Source organism: Hippoglossus hippoglossus, chromosome 3 (assembly GCF_009819705.1).
Source record: "Hippoglossus hippoglossus isolate fHipHip1 chromosome 3, fHipHip1.pri, whole genome shotgun sequence".
NCBI classification, from domain to species: domain Eukaryota; kingdom Metazoa; phylum Chordata; class Actinopteri; order Pleuronectiformes; family Pleuronectidae; genus Hippoglossus; species Hippoglossus hippoglossus.
This window is the reverse complement of record NC_047153.1, coordinates 16,365,550-16,384,143: the sequence shown is the minus strand read 5'-3', so window position 1 is coordinate 16,384,143 and position 18,594 is coordinate 16,365,550. Positions and strand designations below refer to the sequence as shown.

Genomic DNA, 18,594 nt, shown 5'->3' with positions numbered 1-18,594 from the left:
GCATAACTCTTAGAAGAAAATCATCCATCACATTCATTTCCATACAATATATAACACTTCAGATCATAAAGCGTTCTCTGTTGTGGGCCAACCAGTTCCCTCGCAAACACTACAACATTTTTTTTTCTTTATTTCAGATAGATTTAAAGTCAGTGTAAGTCGACTGTGTATTCCCTGGGGAACAGACTACTGCTGTGATGAAATAAGCATCAACTCTGCTCAATTTTCCATTGAGCTAACCAGGCAGCTCATCTCCATTAGTGTTAGTGTAACCAGCTCCGCTCTGGATCTCTTTAGCTGTGATCTCGCCAGCAGCCAGCTGGGTGTTATGTGTGTGTGTGTGCCCGCACACGCTTGTGTGATTTTGTGAGAGCTCAGTAGTCTGAGCCCTACAGCTGTGAGAGATCTGAGTGTAAGGCCACGATGGGGCTCCGTTAAGCTCAACAGCGTGAGCCTGTATCAATTACGCTGCAACAGCGATATGGACACAGCGTGCGGTCTTCAAAGACAAAGACTTATGACCGCCCAGCGTCTCCTCAGCTCCTCTGGCCACAGAGTCAGCTGGGTGTAACCTTCAGACAACACACACTAACTAGGGAGGAGTAAGACACAGCGTGGAATATTTTTCCTTATTCTCTGATTCTCGCATTTACTACTTGGAAAGGAAAATGATGTCATGATTTTAGCCTGTAAATACAAAATGTAAACATCGTATGATTTATGACATTTGATTCACACTAACAAACACTCTTACAATGTGGGACTTATTTTTCAATTTCGCTGCAAACAATTTTATTATACATCGCATTAAGTCTCTTTGTGGATCCACTTTTGAAGCTTTTCCAATTAAGTAATTTGAATTTCAATTGAAATGAAAGACAGAGAGCGAGACCGAGTTTCCTCTGAGGACAATGTCATGCCCTGTGGCCCGCCTCACCTCTGGGTAAGAAACCTCTGTGGGGCAGCGCTCCTTTGAACATCATATGGATCTCGTTCCCGGGCTGGAGACTTGTGGTATAGATGTATAGATGAGCTATAATCCATGTAGGTCTATCTCTACTTCCAAACTCCTTTCCAATACCTTTGTATCTTTATAGCCCTACATTCAATACCACTCCAAAGGCAAGGTGATGCCTTTGAGAAAGTTTGAGAGAAACTGTCTGCATAGAGCGTCTGGTATTTTCCTCCACTCCTGGTTAAAGAAATGACTGCCATATCAGCCAGTCAGCCGTGGACTGTAGGTGTGTGTGTGTGTGTGTGTGTGTGTGTGTGTGTGTCTCCCCAGCTTGGTAATGAATGAAGGTAAATGGCAGGGTATGAAGCACTTCCTATCGTAATTTCACACTTGTCAGCTCTTGTGAGGAAACTTCACCTTTACACAAGGATAGCAGAACAGGCCAGGCCACAGAAAACAGACAGAGAATATGTCTTCATGTTGTGGGATAAATTCTATATGCAAAGAATTTCCCTTGCAAATATGATCCCATTCCCAGTCGCACTAAAAGAGAGCAGCATTTATACCACTATACCAAACGGCATTTTAAACAACCTGCATTCTTAGCTGCCAATTGTTAAAAGGCATTTTAATAAATACACAATATACAAAAATGATAGATAAATTAAATATAATATGGTTCTAGTAGTGTGTGGTTTTAAATACATACTTCTTATCCACCATTATACCTTCCAGGAGGAAACATTCCCATATTTTATGTCACTGTTTCTTTACGAAGACAAAAGTAAGTTTTTTATTTCAGTTTATGTTTAAGAAACACCTGTTGAGCAAAATATACAGGGTTTATAAAACAAAATCTTTATGCATTGCTTTATGTGTTGTTGTATTGTTTAACATACACCACATAAACATTTATCCTCAGCATAAAATTTAGCTGCAATCTGTTCAAAACATCATATTAAGATTTCTTATTTTCACAAACACACTTGCATTAAATTGCAGATTTTCGGAGACGCACACGACACATCTGAAAATGTCTCTGTCGGTGCAATATGCGTTCTGTTGAGACAAATCAAGATTTAATAAGTGTACAGTAAATAAATAAATACAAAAAACAGTCTTATACTTCACACTTAGATTTAATTAAAACAATTTGAATATAGAATTAGGATCAAATAAAGATAATGCTAGAATATGAGCACACGTTAAGTTGGGTCCGTTCAATTTGCAGGTTGCGAGATAGAGACTGTGAAAGTAGAACTGCAAACATTTGTGTGTGTGTGTGTGTGTGTTTGCGCGGGAGAGACTGAGCAGGGAAAAGGAAGGGGTGAGTAGAGGGAGGATATGAGAGCCTTCTCAGGGGACCTTAAACAAACTGACTAAAGTGGTCCTGTTTTCTGATCAGGCACAGAGAGGAGAACACTTAGCACTGCTGGAGACACTCTAAACAGCCACTGAGGAATTAGCCTGTTACTGGGAAACTTCACAGCTCTCGCACTGGGCCGTGTCCCCGACTAAGTAATACAGAAAATAGAACAGGCAATAAACGCCAACAAACAAATGCACACATTCACACACCCATCTGTCCCTAACCCTCACTCACACACATACACACTAACACACACCCACACACACAGGTGCATAAGGACATGCTATATCTATGCCAATAAGTGTAACGCTCACCGTAGACACCAGCACGGATAAACACGTAAACACCCACACAACACAAGATACCATATGCGCTGCGGACCCTCTGAGGAAAAGCGGCAGATAATGAATGGGCCCCTCACACACTCCAGAGAAGTGTCGCAAGTGACTCGAGACAAGGAAAAATATGTTTTCACTGAGGAAAAGCAATGACCTTATTCCTTCTCTGTGTTCGTACACAGTATCCTTTTGCCTGCATCACCAGGTTTTGGCGAAACAAAGATGAGCTTAAATTTAGGCCCCATGATGTCAACACAAACACAGGATAGAAAGTTCATTTTTAATTAGGTGTCCCCCCTTTTCTAAAGTTCATTTCAATTAGTCCCACCTCGGCCCCACTTTCAGGTCTCAGTGATTTGTCAATGCCTCAACATCTATGTAGCGCAGTGTGGTCACAATGCAGCATGGTAATGCGTGTGTGTATGTTTTTGCATGCGTGTTTGTGTTTATGTTTTGTGTGTGTGACCTCGACAAAAAGGGACTCCTGTGCCCTTGACATTTCCCTCTTGTTTTTATGATGAATTGCAGGGGTTATTTACTAGTTCATAGGAGAGATGCACAGATCGCTGCTTTGTTCCCGAACACGCGCAAAGAATGCAGAGACATCCATAAAAATAACTGCTCTGGGAGTTTCACTGTCTCTCCTAATTGTAAAAGTACAAATGTTTTTTTCCATTAGTTCATTTACTCCATCCACGTGTGTAAAGATGCTGAATTGAATCTGCTGGATAACATTTTGTGTTTATTTTGGCAGTATTCCCTTTTGAAATGAATCATTTAAAAAATCTGGTATGTCATGGTTTTGTAGGGTTTCTTACTCTGTATGTTTTACTTGAGTAAGAGACAAATTTCTGTTGCCTTGTCATGGACGATTACATTTTTTTCTGAATCTGACTGCTTTATTCCCAAAGATCCTTTTTAATTGAAGTTAATTTAACTCTATATAGAGCATGTCAACTGCCTTTATCTAAATTCAGCATTTCAGAGCAGAACGTGTGGAGAAACCTGCAGACAAATCATTCTGCATGGTTTTATGTAGGTGCCGTGGTTCGATGGCCTATATGTCCTATGTAGGAAGGTGTTCTATGTCTGCTCTGTCCATCCCATGACACCCTCACATAAGCCGATCAATCAGCTGTAATGAAACCCATCAGGTCACCTTTGAAATTTATCATTTTTTTTTGTGGACGTAAAATGAAACGCCCCATGATGGTATGGAGGCTAAATTTAGAGTACCTATATGCTAACATGTCTCTACCCCTCCTCCCAGGTTTATGAATTATGCTGAGTGCATAGAGGCAGGTAATATCAAAAGCCTGATCTTGGACGTTTCACTTTGTCCCCTTCTTTTGTTTCCCAGTCAGTGTTTGTCGCTTTTATATCTAGATTGTGCACTTGCACATTCCTGTCCTATCGACGCACAGAATCAGAAAGTTTTAAATGTAAACATAATGTGAAATGTTTTGTTGCTCATCAGCATATATCTAAAAAAAAAAGAGAAAAAACAGCAATCACCTGACTGCCTGACTTATCTCTTTCACCCTGTGGTGTGTTTCTCTCTCTGTGTTTCTGTCGCCGGTTTGAGGTGCTTAGCATCTCTTGTTTGCACACAATCCGTCTGTAATTATTGCCCGCTTCAGGCTTCACGCGCTGTGATGCGTCTTTTCATGAAGCAGCTTCATTTGCATAGATTTTGCCAAGAACCTCTCAAGTCTTAAGGAGTGTGCTTTAAGAGGAGTTTAAAGATGAGCAATCAGGACGACAGATCGCCTTGTTTGTGTTAAAGGCAGGATCAGCATCAGCTGAGGCGCACACGGCAAATTGGCTCTTCAAGTCAGAAGGTGCACAAAAAACTTATGAATTTGTTTTGGATGCAGAGGGGGTGGGTGGGGGGATTCCAACACTTAAGTGGATTTTCCAACAGTTAGGGCTTTTTTTTTTGAGTACTCAAGCCAAACCTGGCAACGTCCGACTGTACGGTTCATTTTCTGCAGATGGCACACAAAAAGTCCTTATTCAAGCGTTTGCTAAGAAATAAGCTTTTCTTATGTGTTCGTTAATTTGTTTATTTATTTCTTTATTTTGTTGTCATTTTTTTTCTGCTGAACACAGCTGCTTGGGCCCCACCATGCAGAAAGCCTCAATATGGCTCTGTCTGTAAATCGGAGTCCGGGGGCCTAGAGACAGAAAAAAGGGGAGAACCACCCGGCGAAATTTAGCGCACGATGGCTCCCAGCGGGCATCATTTGGGGACCGGAGAGAATTTCCCCCCCCCCGCTTCTCTCGTTCCTTTTTCCTGCACGGTGAGCAGGTTGCAAGGCTCAACCCTAACATTGCTGCTGACACAACCACTCAGGGACGGCTGTAACAGCTCTCTTAGCATGGCACCTGTTATTGAGCCGTCAGAGGGAGCGAGAGTGAGAGAATGAAAAAGAGTGTTGGAGAGGGAGCGACAACAAGGGAGGGAGAAGGAGGTAGGTGTGAAGGCAGGAAAGAGTGAAACTCAATTGTAATTTCAGGGCTGTCACAGTTGTGAGAGCCGGTAATTCTGCTGCCGTGTCGGTGAGCGGACGCACTTGAATGCTCCTCCCTGCTGAGACTGATCCCTTCCCTCATAGTCCAGACTACTTTCTTTTATACATGCATCTCTAATCAGAATAAACAAAGTGATAATAAATAGATGCACATCAGACTACTTTGTAACCACACAGCGGAGTGTGGCTGTATTGTATAGTGGATACTCTCCTGCTGCTTCTGTTTTGTTTAGATACATAGTCTCTTTTATTTTTTCATTTTAATGCAACAGAAATTAATCCCGTGTCCCTTTTATGCCAGAGCTTTCCTTTTGTCTCCTGCTGAATACGATTGACTTTTGGATTCATCAAAGTAAAAATGAGTACAAAGATTTCTAAGTCTCAACTTCTACCGAAACAAATGACCTTTCACTTAAGTGTTATTTTCTTCTTTTTTAGCCAATTCAGTTTATTTTAGGAGCTATATCAGTCATTTATAACATGTCATCACAACTGTTTGTGGTAGAAGTATGTGGGGACAAAAGCAAGACAAACACTAGGTCTGTTTCATTTCTCTCAAAGCCAATCGTCCGAGGTGCACGGCACTAGATGTCCATTCGAGCAGAGCAGTGGCATTCCTCTGCAGAGCAATCAAAATGGATTAAAGCCACCACGCTCCGGCTGCCTCCACGCAAATCAGATATGCCCGTGATGATGATAATCAATCCGTAATAAAATAACACAACATAAATCTGATAGTGTTGTTCCAACAATTTTAATAACATAGATTTAAATATTGCCATGTGCACTGGAGTGATTTATCGATGAAAAAGTGCTATCAAGCTGATATGCACCCCCCCCCGTTTCTGGTGGCCCGCCAATAATACCATTAACTGCATTGTTCAAACTCATTATGTGATGAGAAACACAATAATAATCGCAGGACTACAAACGCACAATTTCTCCAATTGAGCTAATCACTTTTGCTAGCATTATTAGTCGCTCTTCCTCTCTCTCTCTCTCTCTCTCTCGCGCTCTCACTCTCTCGCCTGATCTCTTGCTCACTTTGTCATAAATCCTGCGAGAGGCTGTTGTATAAATCCCTCGTGCTGAATTAGTATTGTAATTTCGGGTATCCACGTGTGCTTTGCCGGCACAGACCTTGGAGTTATTAATCTGGGGGACAGGTGCCATAGAAACAATATGCTGAGCGGTTGGCCTGGATACTGGGCCGACCCCACCCATGCCAAAGCCCTCGGTGCATTCAATTAGAATAACAAGGTATGGACTGAAGCCCAGTGGTAGTGAACATTAAAAAAACTCTGTAAAGGCTGAAGATGTGTAATGTGCTGATCTTTTATGTTTCATTAAAACGAGTTAAGTTTAAATGTAGTTTGCGAAAGATCTGACTAGTTCATTTTTTTATGTGACATAAATTTAACAATATTCACATTAACGCAAAGATTAAATATAAAGTTTTTGAGGAATGTCCACGTTGCCTCTTTTGACACTCCGGGTTGTGTTTGGAGTACCACAAAGCGTGATATTGTGAGGGTTACCTCCTCTCTGATAGAAAAGCTGTTACGCCGCACATATGGCCCACTGACAAACATGACAGATGAAACACTTTGTTTGCTTTTGTTTAAGCACCGGCTCTTCTCCTAATACAAGCCTTTTAAGTGATCAAAAAGGCCCGGCGATATTTGATGTTGTCTGCAGAGAGAGAGGGGGGAGGCAGAGGAAGTGTCATCCGGTGATATACAGCTCCAGTCCTCTGTCACACAGCGCAGTGTCTGCTGGGAAATAATCTGACATCTTGCGCTCGACACATCTAAGCGATGAGGAGAGAAGGAGGGAGGGAGGGAAGGGGAAGAAAAAAGAAGGGGGGGTGGGGGAGTCGAAGGCAAAGAGTGATGGGACAAAGAGAAGAGGGAGAAGAGAGAGGCGGAGTGGGAGTGTAAGCGGGAGAGTGAAAGGAGAGAGAGAGGACACAATCAATTCAGCGGCCCCATCTCCATCATGTCATCGCCTGTCAGCATAGATTTAAGAATAAAGCTTTTGAGAGACTTTCCAGAGGTACAAACTGATCGATTCCCCGGCAACGTGGGCCCAGATGGCACTGACACGCGTCACACGGCCGCTCAGAACGCAGCCGACCCCTTTGTGACCACATCGCAGGGAACTTAACCCTAAGTTTGTGGTGGGTCATGGTAAAATCACATGACTTTTCAAATGCAGTGTTCATGGGTTGGATGTTAAGGCTGTGCCCACAACTTGGATAGGGAGGGAAAAACTGGTGATGCTTTTGGGTGGGACCATTAGAGAACACAGAGAGGCAAAGATGAAGAGAGAGTGACGGAGTGAATGAATCGAGTCATTAAGCATGTGTTTGTGCGAGCTCGACTCCCATATGACAGAGCGGGGTGGCAGAACGCTTCTGCCGCCGATCTCCATAAACAGACAAACAGATTGGCTCGTTTGCTTCTGTCCTCTGGGCAGCGTTTGTCTCCAGCTTTCTTGGGAACGCTTAGGACTTTCCTCCCCGGGTCTCGGGAGAGGCTGCTGCCTGCGCCGTATTTCAATTTGTAGCCTGGCTTCTTTTAATTAATCTACACCACTGTCAAATGTCAAACTCATTTAGAAAGCACATCTCAACCATTTAGTCCATAAGTAGCTGTAATTTAATATTTAACTGATTTAATGAAGTATTTGACAGATTGAAATGTTCTGAATAATTCAGAAAATGTTTTAGTCAAAGAACTGCATGCATGTTGGTTGCATCTTAAGCAGTTGCTCTCTTATCACCAATTTTCATCAATGGGCGAAGCTATTTTCTGTTCCCCAGGGGACGGACACATAAACCTGTCACAACCTATAGATTCCTGTGCAGAAACACCCCATTGTTGTATAAGTCTAATGTTTCTTAAATGTCATAAAGTGAGCATGAACTTAATTACTTATTAGACATGCCACTTTCCTTTTTTGTGATATTTTGTAAAAAAAATTGTCAACTTCTGCATGGTGCATATGCATTCTAAATATTTGTTTATTTTATTGTACTCGATAATTAAAACAAAAAACCATCAGGGCATTTATATCCTCACACTGGTCAACGTCGTCTCAGACATGAGTGAGAAAGCTGAATGTAGAAACAGCGTTGAGATTCATGTTCAAGCCTGATTTTGTTGCTCATTACATTTCGGTTTCATTTGACGCAGTGTGCGAATCAGGGAAAGTGCTCAAAATTTTTTAAACATAGAAGATAATGATCCAAACACATTTTAGCTGCTTTCCTTTTTTTCTTAGTATAGTGACAAAAATATTTGAATGACTTGGCCTAACAATGATAATAAAGGACTAAATGATGTGTTAAAAGTAATATCTGCCGGCAGAGTGGAACAAATTCTCCTCTGGCCAAAGGAAAGAGAAAACCGCACTGATTCCACTTCTGCAGCACTGAGGGGAAAATCAACCTCTGAGTATAAAACCTTATGAAATTGTACAAAAAAAAAGATGAAACTGAGATAAAACTGACTCTTCTTCCTGTCACTGTAAATCGCTCTCACACACAAGCATTATTTTTACCCAACTGCCTTTACTTCCGATTATTCAACCCTCTCGCTCTCGCTCGTCTTTTGGTTTCACTGTGGAGGGCAATCGTTACATGAGTGATGGTACCCATCAGTGTAGTGCATGTGTTGTAAAACTGTCAGCCACTGACAGATTGACTGACGTGGTCAGCCCTTCGATCACAACCGCAAAGACGAGAGACATACAGAGCTAAAGACATGCGCTGAGAGAGAGAGAGAGATAGAGAGCGAGAGAGAGAGAAAGAGCAAGAGCGAGAGAGAGAGGAAACAGGTGCATTTGTAATGTTTTGCTTTTTTTCTGTGAGCACTGATCAGATCTCGCACTAAACTTAAACCATAAAAAAACAAACACGACTGCTTCTCAAACGAGAGCACAGAAAGACAAAAAAAAAGACAGATATATTGAGAAGTAGTGTTCCTCTGTAATTTCCAACAGCTGTTGATTCAAAGGGAAAAACTTTATTCGGTCCAGATGGTCTCAGTCAGTGGCAGAATGAGAGAGCTGACTTCATTGGCTCCAGCCATGTGTTTTTCCTCCTGATAGAAATTAAAACGGTCGTTCGTTTGTCACTGCTCACTACACAGCTTAAAATGTAGCAATGAAACGTTCCTTGGCGATAATGCACCATAATTACTCAAACGCCTGTTCTTTATCTGCAGCAGAGGGAGGACAGAAGGAACATTTTCTTCAGATGAGATTTTAAAACCCAGAGAGTTTGCTCAAGCCACAGTAAAAGATGACGTACCAAGTCAAAAGTAGAGAGCCACGAGCCTGTCACCCTACCAGAGGAAATGTCAATCCAAGTGACAATAGAGTGGAGTTTGATGTTGCCTTGTATTTCTACTTCTAATCAGCTGTTAACCTGCTGTATTAACATGGTGTGTGAAGTATCAGTGACAAACGTCAGCAGCTCCTCCACAGGGCCCGGATCCTGACAGGGGACGAGAGTGGATGTCTCTCTGCCAGCAAACATCTCACGCCTCACAAACGAGGTGAAAAACACTGCGGTGGCGCGGGGAGGTTAACGGTTGCCTCAGACTGCCAGTTACATATAAATTCAGACATGCATCGGAAATAAGAGTAAAGAGTGTCTCGGCAGTCACCGTTACGGAGATGAAAGACTGGAGCGCGACAGAGGCTGAGTCATTGCGGAACCAAACTGACACGGAACAGAAAATATATGTACAAGCTGGTGGGTTTTTTTTCTCTGCGGTGCACATCCAAAGTCACACACGAGTGGTACGGCTATGTACGACCGACATGTAGATGTGACGCTTGCTTGCTTGACTCAGACTTCCACTACAACATCCTCGTCCCTGCAGCACCACATTAACTGCGAGTGCTGCTCAGTGAATCATGAGAGGAGATGTTCTGTGTGATAGTGACTGTTCCCCACTCGACCACTTGCATGAGACCAGTCATGATGCTTTGTGGGAAATATCACAGCCGCTTGCCTTAGAACTCCGTTTAATTTTGGTGTTTTTTTGTTTGATCACTGTGTCTTGTTCAACCTCCGTGTGTTTAAAACCTGGCAGGAGATTCATTGAGCTTTTTCTGATGCCTGCTGAAAATGTCAGCTGTTGAGGTCCCTACACAGTTTTACCAACCTGTCCTTCTTCTCCACACTTTACTCCACTTTACTCTCTGCATGAACTGAGGATCATATAATCATATGAATGTATGCTTTATAATTAACAGCAGAATTAGTTGTAGAAAATAAATTAGTTTTCATAATTTTCACGAATCTATAATTTAAACTATTGACAAAAATGTCAATTTTATTGAAAAATAAATCAAAAACCCTTGATGAATTTCTGCTAAACAAAATGGAACCAGCAAACATATTAAATTGAATCCACATTGTAGCAGTATCAGGTCTGAGACGGCAGCACAATAAAACAAAGACAAATGTTAATGTTCTCTAATTTGAAGAAACAGAATTGAATGTCTCACAGACACAATTTGACTGTTTAAACAACAGATTCATCTTCATATTCACTGTATCCTCTTTTTTACTGCACTGAAAGAAAGGAGAGGAATGTTTCAAGTGTATGATTTTCTCACACAATGCATTTATCATAACTTTAAATGTGATTAAATCACGTTTGTGTTACAATAAAAAAAAAACTGTGTCGAAGGAAATTGAACTGGGGAAACTGCTGCTCAGTTTGTGCTGAAACAGATAAAAAAAATAACACAAAAGACAACCACAAGATTGTGAAACACTAAATGAGTATTGTGGCGCTCTCATTGTGGCTCAGTCTATACCCAGAGCATCTGATTGGGTAATCTGTGTCTCTCCTATGGCCTTTTAAACTGTACATTTGCTGACAGTTCAATCATTTACCACTTCACAAGTCATCCCTGTGTTAAGTGTCTGTGTTAAACTCTTCAAAACAGTCAATATCCACAGAGATAAGAGACGGGTTTCTCTAAAACTCACTGTTAATGATAACCGGAGTTTCCAGGGCAGCGGTAGAGGTGGACCTATTAAGTCATTCATGATTAGTGCTAGTTATCTCTACTAATCTGTGATGTTTTGGGGTCGTGTGCTTCACTTTGAGGCGGAAACAGACGCTGTGACCTTATGAATGATGACTAACACAGAGCCAGTCAGACGAGTAGCGGAACAACACTCCCCGCTCGGCCAGTCAAACTTGATTTCACCTCACGGACAAGAGAACTTAACACTATTCACCTCTCAGTTTACAGAGGACATGAACGGCACAACACACACACAATGTGCATTTAGGGATCTGTGTATTTACTGAACTACAGTGATGGTGGTGATGCAGAAAGAGAACAAAAAAAAAATCTGAAAAACAAAAAAAAGAGTGTGAATGTGAAAAGTTAATCAGCAAACGATTGATATTTAATTTTAACATGAAGAGACGGTCATCTGCTCCTTGTAACACATCAAATCATCCGCTTATAGAGACCAGTGTTTTGTTCACTTTGCAGAGAAAGAAGTTCATACACAGATCAGATCAGATTATTGCACTACAGTTTGCTTCGGTTTTCTTTCTTTTCCTCACAAGCTACACGCTAATGGAAATACTAGCAGTAATTTCTGTATTCAAAGCTGTCAAAAGTATTTTTTTACTATAATTTGTCCCCCTCACTCTACATTGTGGATTGTATGTGTGTGTGTGTGTGTGTTACTGAGTGTGTGTGTGCGCGCGCTGAGACAGAGTCGGTGAGACAAATAGAATAGAGACAGGCTATCACCAGATGAACCACGAGCATTTGCATCTCAGGAAGTATGTCAGCCAATACGGGACAGTCCCAAGGCGGAGGGCCTTGGTGTTTTTATGCCCTATTTCATTAACATGCACATGCAGTGTAGGGACAGAGTGGCATTAATGTAACATTCATATGAGAAATGCAGTGTTTTGTTTTAAAAATGTATCGTCTCAATTCTGTAAATGCAGACAAACATCGAGCTTGCATTGTTCAAACACTCACGAGTAAAGTCCAGTCTCAAAGCTACACATTCCTTCACATTATTTTTGATTTTTCCACAGCGCTACTTGACGTTATCCATTTTCCTCTTCCAGTAACGTTGCATTAGATTTCCAATATTCACGGTGTGTTTTTCCATCTTTCACAGATCAAGACTTCATGGGCTTTTTAGATGAAAAATTATCAATACAAGATGAAGCATCAGCAAAAAAGCAGTGACACATTGCCAACATGCTCTTGTTCCCGGTGCCAGCATCAATAATTCAGCCACTAGCTCATAACTTTATTTTCAATGCATAATTGAGGCCGACCAACGTTTTCTGTAGCCAGTTATATGTAGAGTGATTTTTAAACAATGAGAGGAGCCGTCCATTAAGCATTTAACATTTTCTCTTTTCCGCAACGTGCTGGAAAGTGTGAAGTTCTGGGGCCCGCGTCTCTCTCTTTGTGATTTGTGTTCAGTGGTGTGAGAGGTGGGGGGTGTTTTTGTAGCAACTGTAAACATGAAAGTCTTAAGATGATAACTGTGGGAAAGATGTGGTGAGTAAATGAAAACGTGTCGACTCCACATTAAAACAGTGCGGTTTGGAAAGGAAGAGGGGGGTCTCAGGGTGAGTTGAGGTTTCTGTACCTGCACTCGTCATGTGATTTGTGTTCATGTGCGCAGTGCGTGTGGCGGGCGATTTACAGGTTGTCAAATTGATTTTTATTAAGCTAATTATGTAGGTATCTCAGTTGCCTGTATGTTTAAATATAAATCTTATTTTCAGAAAGCTACTTTCATGGACCCTCCTCCATCCAGTCACTCATTATATGACCCGACCAGAATTCTCATTTGCTTTGTACTACTGCTTAATAAATATTGATTTACTATTTTAATTACATGTTAATCTCAAAACACATAGGTGCCACGGTTATGACTCTCTCAAGTCACTCTGCAAATTTCCTGTTTGCAAATATTTATTGAGGATGGCATCCTGAGAGGGCTATAAAAGTGAATAACAATCATTAAACAGAGACTAGCTGTCTACAATATCTGCACAAGTGTCAATATCAGCAGCCGAGCTTGACCCGACCACTAATCAATTACATGTACTGTTTTATTTTATCTCCAAAGACTATGATTATACAGGCACACACACAAAAGGAAATAGTTAAACAAAAATGTAAAAAAAACTGCTTTATTGAGTTAAGACACTGACACAGCAAATCAGTGTTGCATGTTTTAAAGCCATATTCAAAGTGTAATAAATAGCAATAAATGATTAAACACAAACCTTTATACAACGTAGCATCATTTATAGCTATTTAACCTTTTAGATGTTTTTCTCTATTTAGTCAACTGAAAAATAATTCCTGGTTTTACTTGTATTCTTGAAAAATGCTGCAGTTATTGCAGCTGTCTAATGAGTCATTTTGGAAACAATATCAAAGCAAAAATAAATGGAAAAAGTCTGACAGAAGAGTAGATTTACTGTGGGTCAGTTTTAACAGAAATTATGTTTTAATAAATATTATTATTTCTGCCTGATGTGATGACAAATGTTTCAGTGGACGTATGAACCTGAGACATTCTTGTGATTTATAAATCAGTCTCACTCATTTTTTTTTATTATCTTTAACCTACTTTTATTTTATGTAGTCAATGTTTATCTAATTCAACATTGTTCAAATTAAAAGTGACAAAAACAACATCACAGAGACTTAAATTGTGAAATGTGGACTGAGGCAACATGTAATAAATAAAACAAAAGTTAACAAATAAGCAGACATTTTTAAATTGAAATGGACAGTATTATTGCAGTACTACTATTCTCTGTTTATACAAATGGTGAAAAACATAATTTGCTCTACACTTTATTTACACCTAATTCTATAGTCAAACCTGCCTGTATGCATCCCCCCCCCTCCTCTTTCAGTCTCGCCTTCCCTTTCTCTTGCTTTTTCACTCTCATTTCAAATCCTTCAGTCACAGGCTGAGACTGCATTAGGATGATTAGGAAGGTAAAGATTAAAGGGAAATAATGTTGTTGGTTTTCAGCGAAAAGCTGTAAATGAGGAACAGTATAAAACCTCATTTTAATCTCATCTGGCCCAAACAAAACGGACAGCGTGTAAAATATTTGCTTTAGATAAGAGGGTGAAGGAGTGTGTGTTTGGGGATAATCCCTGCAGTATGTAGTGTTTGCATGGTTTGTTCCTGAGATCAAGGTTGCTGGTTTAATTGAGCTCGTACTGGACCCAGAGCCGAGAGAGCAAGGCAGAAGAGCATCGACAAACTATGAAATGGTTCCAATATGGCCAATCGATGAGGCTTTGTGAGCAGCTCCCTTGGGGCTTTGATTTTCCTCTCAAACAACAATCCAGGATCTCCGCTCTTCAAAGGCAAACTCCATCTTTGCTGTTATTGTTGTTGTTGCTCTCCCCGCGTTTGAGTGATGTCATCCGAGGTCGATTTTATCCATGTCCATAAAGGCTCTCCCACACTTGAATCACCCGGGAGACGTCCTCTGTTGGTCTGTGCAATGGTTACAACAACCAATAAAGGTCAATCTCCCATGGTAATGGCCAATTGGGTTTGTTCCCATTATTGGCCCTCTGAGCTGTGGTCAACAGATGGAGAGCTGGCACCACTGACACGAGTTACACTCCAACCTTAAGGAGGCTCCGCTCTGTTTCCAAGTGCTGTTGTGCGACTCCAGTCTCTCTCTCGCTGAGCTTGTGTTGGCCCATACATCACTCTATCATGTGCAGCTCCTGTATATGGGGCCCTGTCACAGTGGCATCACAGGAGCGTTGCCAGTGAGGGCTAACCGTCTAACCATTTCATCTAATTGCCTCATTAATGATTCACTGGTGTTAGGCTGCTCTAGCACTTCGCTGTGGGGAGCAAATCGTTCTGATTGGTTTGCCTCTGTCAATTATTGATGAGGCAGTGATCTGAAGTGCTAACACCTGGCTTTGGAGGTCCAAACGGCCCTGCATTCCCATCACACACTCTCTTATCACACACCCTGGGACCACATTCAGTGTAGAGGGGGCTTAAGTCTTGACTGTTGCTGTTCTCTGACAGTGGATGTAGCATGCCCCGGGGCAACGGCTGTGATCTCAGTTGTAGAATATTAACTCATAGAACATGGCTCACCGCTGCGCACGAGATGGACAAAACATAGACATAACGCTCGCAGTGATTTGTGCCGCAAGTAGTGGAAGGCAAACACAGACAATGTCACATGGAGAAGGAGCCGCTGATACTGCTGTGTGTGTGTGTGTGTGTGTGTGTGTGTGTGTGTGTGAGATGAGACCACAGATAACAGTAATATCTCAAGTGAATGTCTTTAGTAACAGTAGGAACACAAATACAGTCTCGACTGCATCTTTTACAATGATAATTGCATTTATATAATATGCTCAAGAGTATAAAAAAACACAACCTTCACTGAGGAAAGATTTAAACTTAAAAGAATAAATGTGACATTTAACATGATAATTATCAATATCGAATGATGGACATTTTTATCTTGAAATAATTTTTGGTCATATCATCCAGCTTGTCCATATTTGTTTGGTTTATGGTTGTTTATATCGGGTGCAGGGTAGGAATCTTTACAGATGGGTCATGTAGCTATAGTATAGTTGTAATATTCTACTATATCTGGACTTGTGTTTAATGTGCCACCCACAATGTGCTGCTTCTGGCTACATGACTCATTCATACTCCGTGCAGGAGCTGCTGAGGCCTCTCACCAAACTTTGTAGTTCAGGATACAACAGCAGAACAAAGAGACGTATTTCTGCGTTTTAACAGAGTAAAGCGTGAACACGTTGATTAATGTAAAGGGATGTAGACATGGAGGAGACTCACACTGTTAGTGAATTTGCTCGTCTTTCTTTGGCCTTAATTGAAGATGATTAAAGAGTCACCCCCCATGCTGACGCCACTGTCACTCTGAATCCCAGCCAAGTGGGCTTGCCACGTACACTCACAGGGTGGTCACTCTGCCTTTGTTTTCGAACTGGAAACAGTGACAGCAGAGCCGTCCCCACCCCCCAAATAATGTGACTCACTGTGTGTCACCATAAACCCTGTATGGACAGACAGAGTTTACACGAGGCGCCCCTATATGGCTCACAATGTGTTCACTCACTAACTTATAGTGCACGTTATGTGTGTGTGTGTGTGTGCGTGTGTGTGTGTGTATGTGTGTGTGTGTGTGTATGTGTGTGTGTGTGTGTGTGTGTGTGTGTATGCAATACGCTAAAGTGTGTGAGAAAGTTGTGGTCTGATTCAAACTCTAATTACTTTTTTTTTCTCTTTTCTTGTCCGACCCCTCCTCTCTCCTCTTCCCCTCCATCGTTCTCTTTCTGTCAACAGATAACCTACCGGCTGAGCAGTGATGACATCGCGTCGGCTGACCAATCGCAAGAAGGCACCTACAAAGCACAACAATAGAAAATGACTTCACGGAAGAACAAAAGAAGAGACCCGCTGAAATCCCTCGAAATCCCTACAGCGAAATTCTTGAAAGCCTCTTACTACTCCCGTTTCCCTACTTGATATTTTACATCCAGCTTTTTTCTACAAAACACACTAAAAAAAAAAAGAAAAAAGAAAGAGGACTCGTACTAATGACATTGTTGACAACGCCAGACATTGGAGGAACTATTTTCTCTAGGTGGGAAGATCACTGATGCATGCTTCTGTAAATAGATCATGATAAAAACCCTATTCTTATTCCTAATATAGGAAGTATACCAAGTCGCTCTCACCAACTTCATAAACCTTCACGACTGTGGATAGAGTACTCATGGTTCATTTTTTTTCCTATATGAAGTCAGTATTCTCCTTACCTCCTCAGAGACCATGTAATTATCATTTCCCTCATCATTTCTCTACTCGTTGGAGTTAGTTGGACTGAAAAATTGTACTTCCTCTTCGTCTTATTCTCTTTACAAAACAGCCTAGTCTTCCTCTCCAATATCCACACAAGTACATGTAAATAGAGATGAATGACGACAACAGCATGGAACAGAACATAGTGTATATGTACCACTCCCCTCGTAGATCACAAACCTCAGTATGTGGATATTTCAGACAACCTTTTTAAAGCGTTTAAAATATTGAACTTGTTTTTCTGATAGTTAAAGACATACTCCCAGGTATCTGGACATTTTCCTGTGTATATGAATAGATGCATAAAGGCAGTAGCTATAGATAATGTGGTTACTTGACTACCTGGCAAGAATAATAAGGCAGCAATTCTTCTGGTTTCATCACTGAACGGTCAAAGTGAAGAGGAAAAGCAGGCTGTTCACCTGAGCCCTGTGTCCTTTCTAAACCTTTTTTTAAACATTTAAAATTTTATAGTATTGTAATTTATTATTTTCTCTCGGAAGCTATCTACTTATTTTTCTGATTGCAATAACTCCCTTCCCCATCCACATACAGTATTTGGGTTGGAACTGCTGTAACCGTCAGCCTGAGAGGACACGTTTTTTTCTTTGCATGGTTTGAAACGGTGCTCTAACAAGGAGCCTGCACATCGAAGAAAAGGAACTCATCACTGATTGCAACGTAGACACGAGGACTCCGACCTCCGTCTCCTATGGATTCTCAAGAAGACACAAATGGACAGACAGATAATATGCCAAGCCAATGAACAGACAACCTCAAAGGTTACCACTCTCACTAGTGAAGACAGAGCAAACCTTTGCATGGACAACAGGGAAAATGCTAGCTCGTTGAACACCTCAGCTCCATCACCGTGCATCCTCTACCTCTCAGTGTGTATTGTGCAACAAGAAACCATGACTTTTTTCAGTGTCCCCGCTACTGTCCGCACAGCAGTGGGGACACACAGAGGGGGGAGTCGCTCAGAGCTGAATTGCACTGATGGACAAACACGGCAATGGGGAAGACAAAAACATTTACTCACTTTGACTCAAACACACACACACACACACACACACACACACACACACACACACACACACACACACACACACACACACACACACACACACACGAGTGCATGCATACAGATGCACAATCATACACAGCGCCACTCGAATATATTGCTGTATATATGTACAGTGTATCCACTATGTATAGTCCCAGATGCTGTACTTTGCATGTTGACTTGTAGATGGAACGTGACCATTATTCATAGAAGAGATTGAGCAGGTAGACCGAGTCAGTGGGTTGACTCTCTGAACCAATGCAAGCTCTTTGTCAGCTTTACATCCCCTCACTTTGCTTTTGGAAAATGTATGCTAACATGACTGAAATCGTTTGACCGCTCCCGATCCTCTTGTGCAAGGTCCTCGTCAGCCAAACGGTGATGCTGATGGGTTTTAAACCCTTTA

The 18,594-nt window shown here is 41.4% G+C and overlaps 1 protein-coding gene across 1 annotated transcript in view; it reads left to right on the top strand.

The window, feature by feature from the left end:
- Positions 1-18,105, top strand: part of mafa (v-maf avian musculoaponeurotic fibrosarcoma oncogene homolog a (paralog a)) — a 71,642-nt gene extending 53,537 nt beyond the window's left edge. Inside the window, exon 3 of the mRNA XM_034577942.1 lies at positions 16,604-18,105. The gene's annotated coding sequence lies outside the window, so the exon portion shown is untranslated. The remainder of the gene's footprint in view (positions 1-16,603) is intronic.
- Positions 18,106-18,594: the final 489 nt, after the last annotated feature.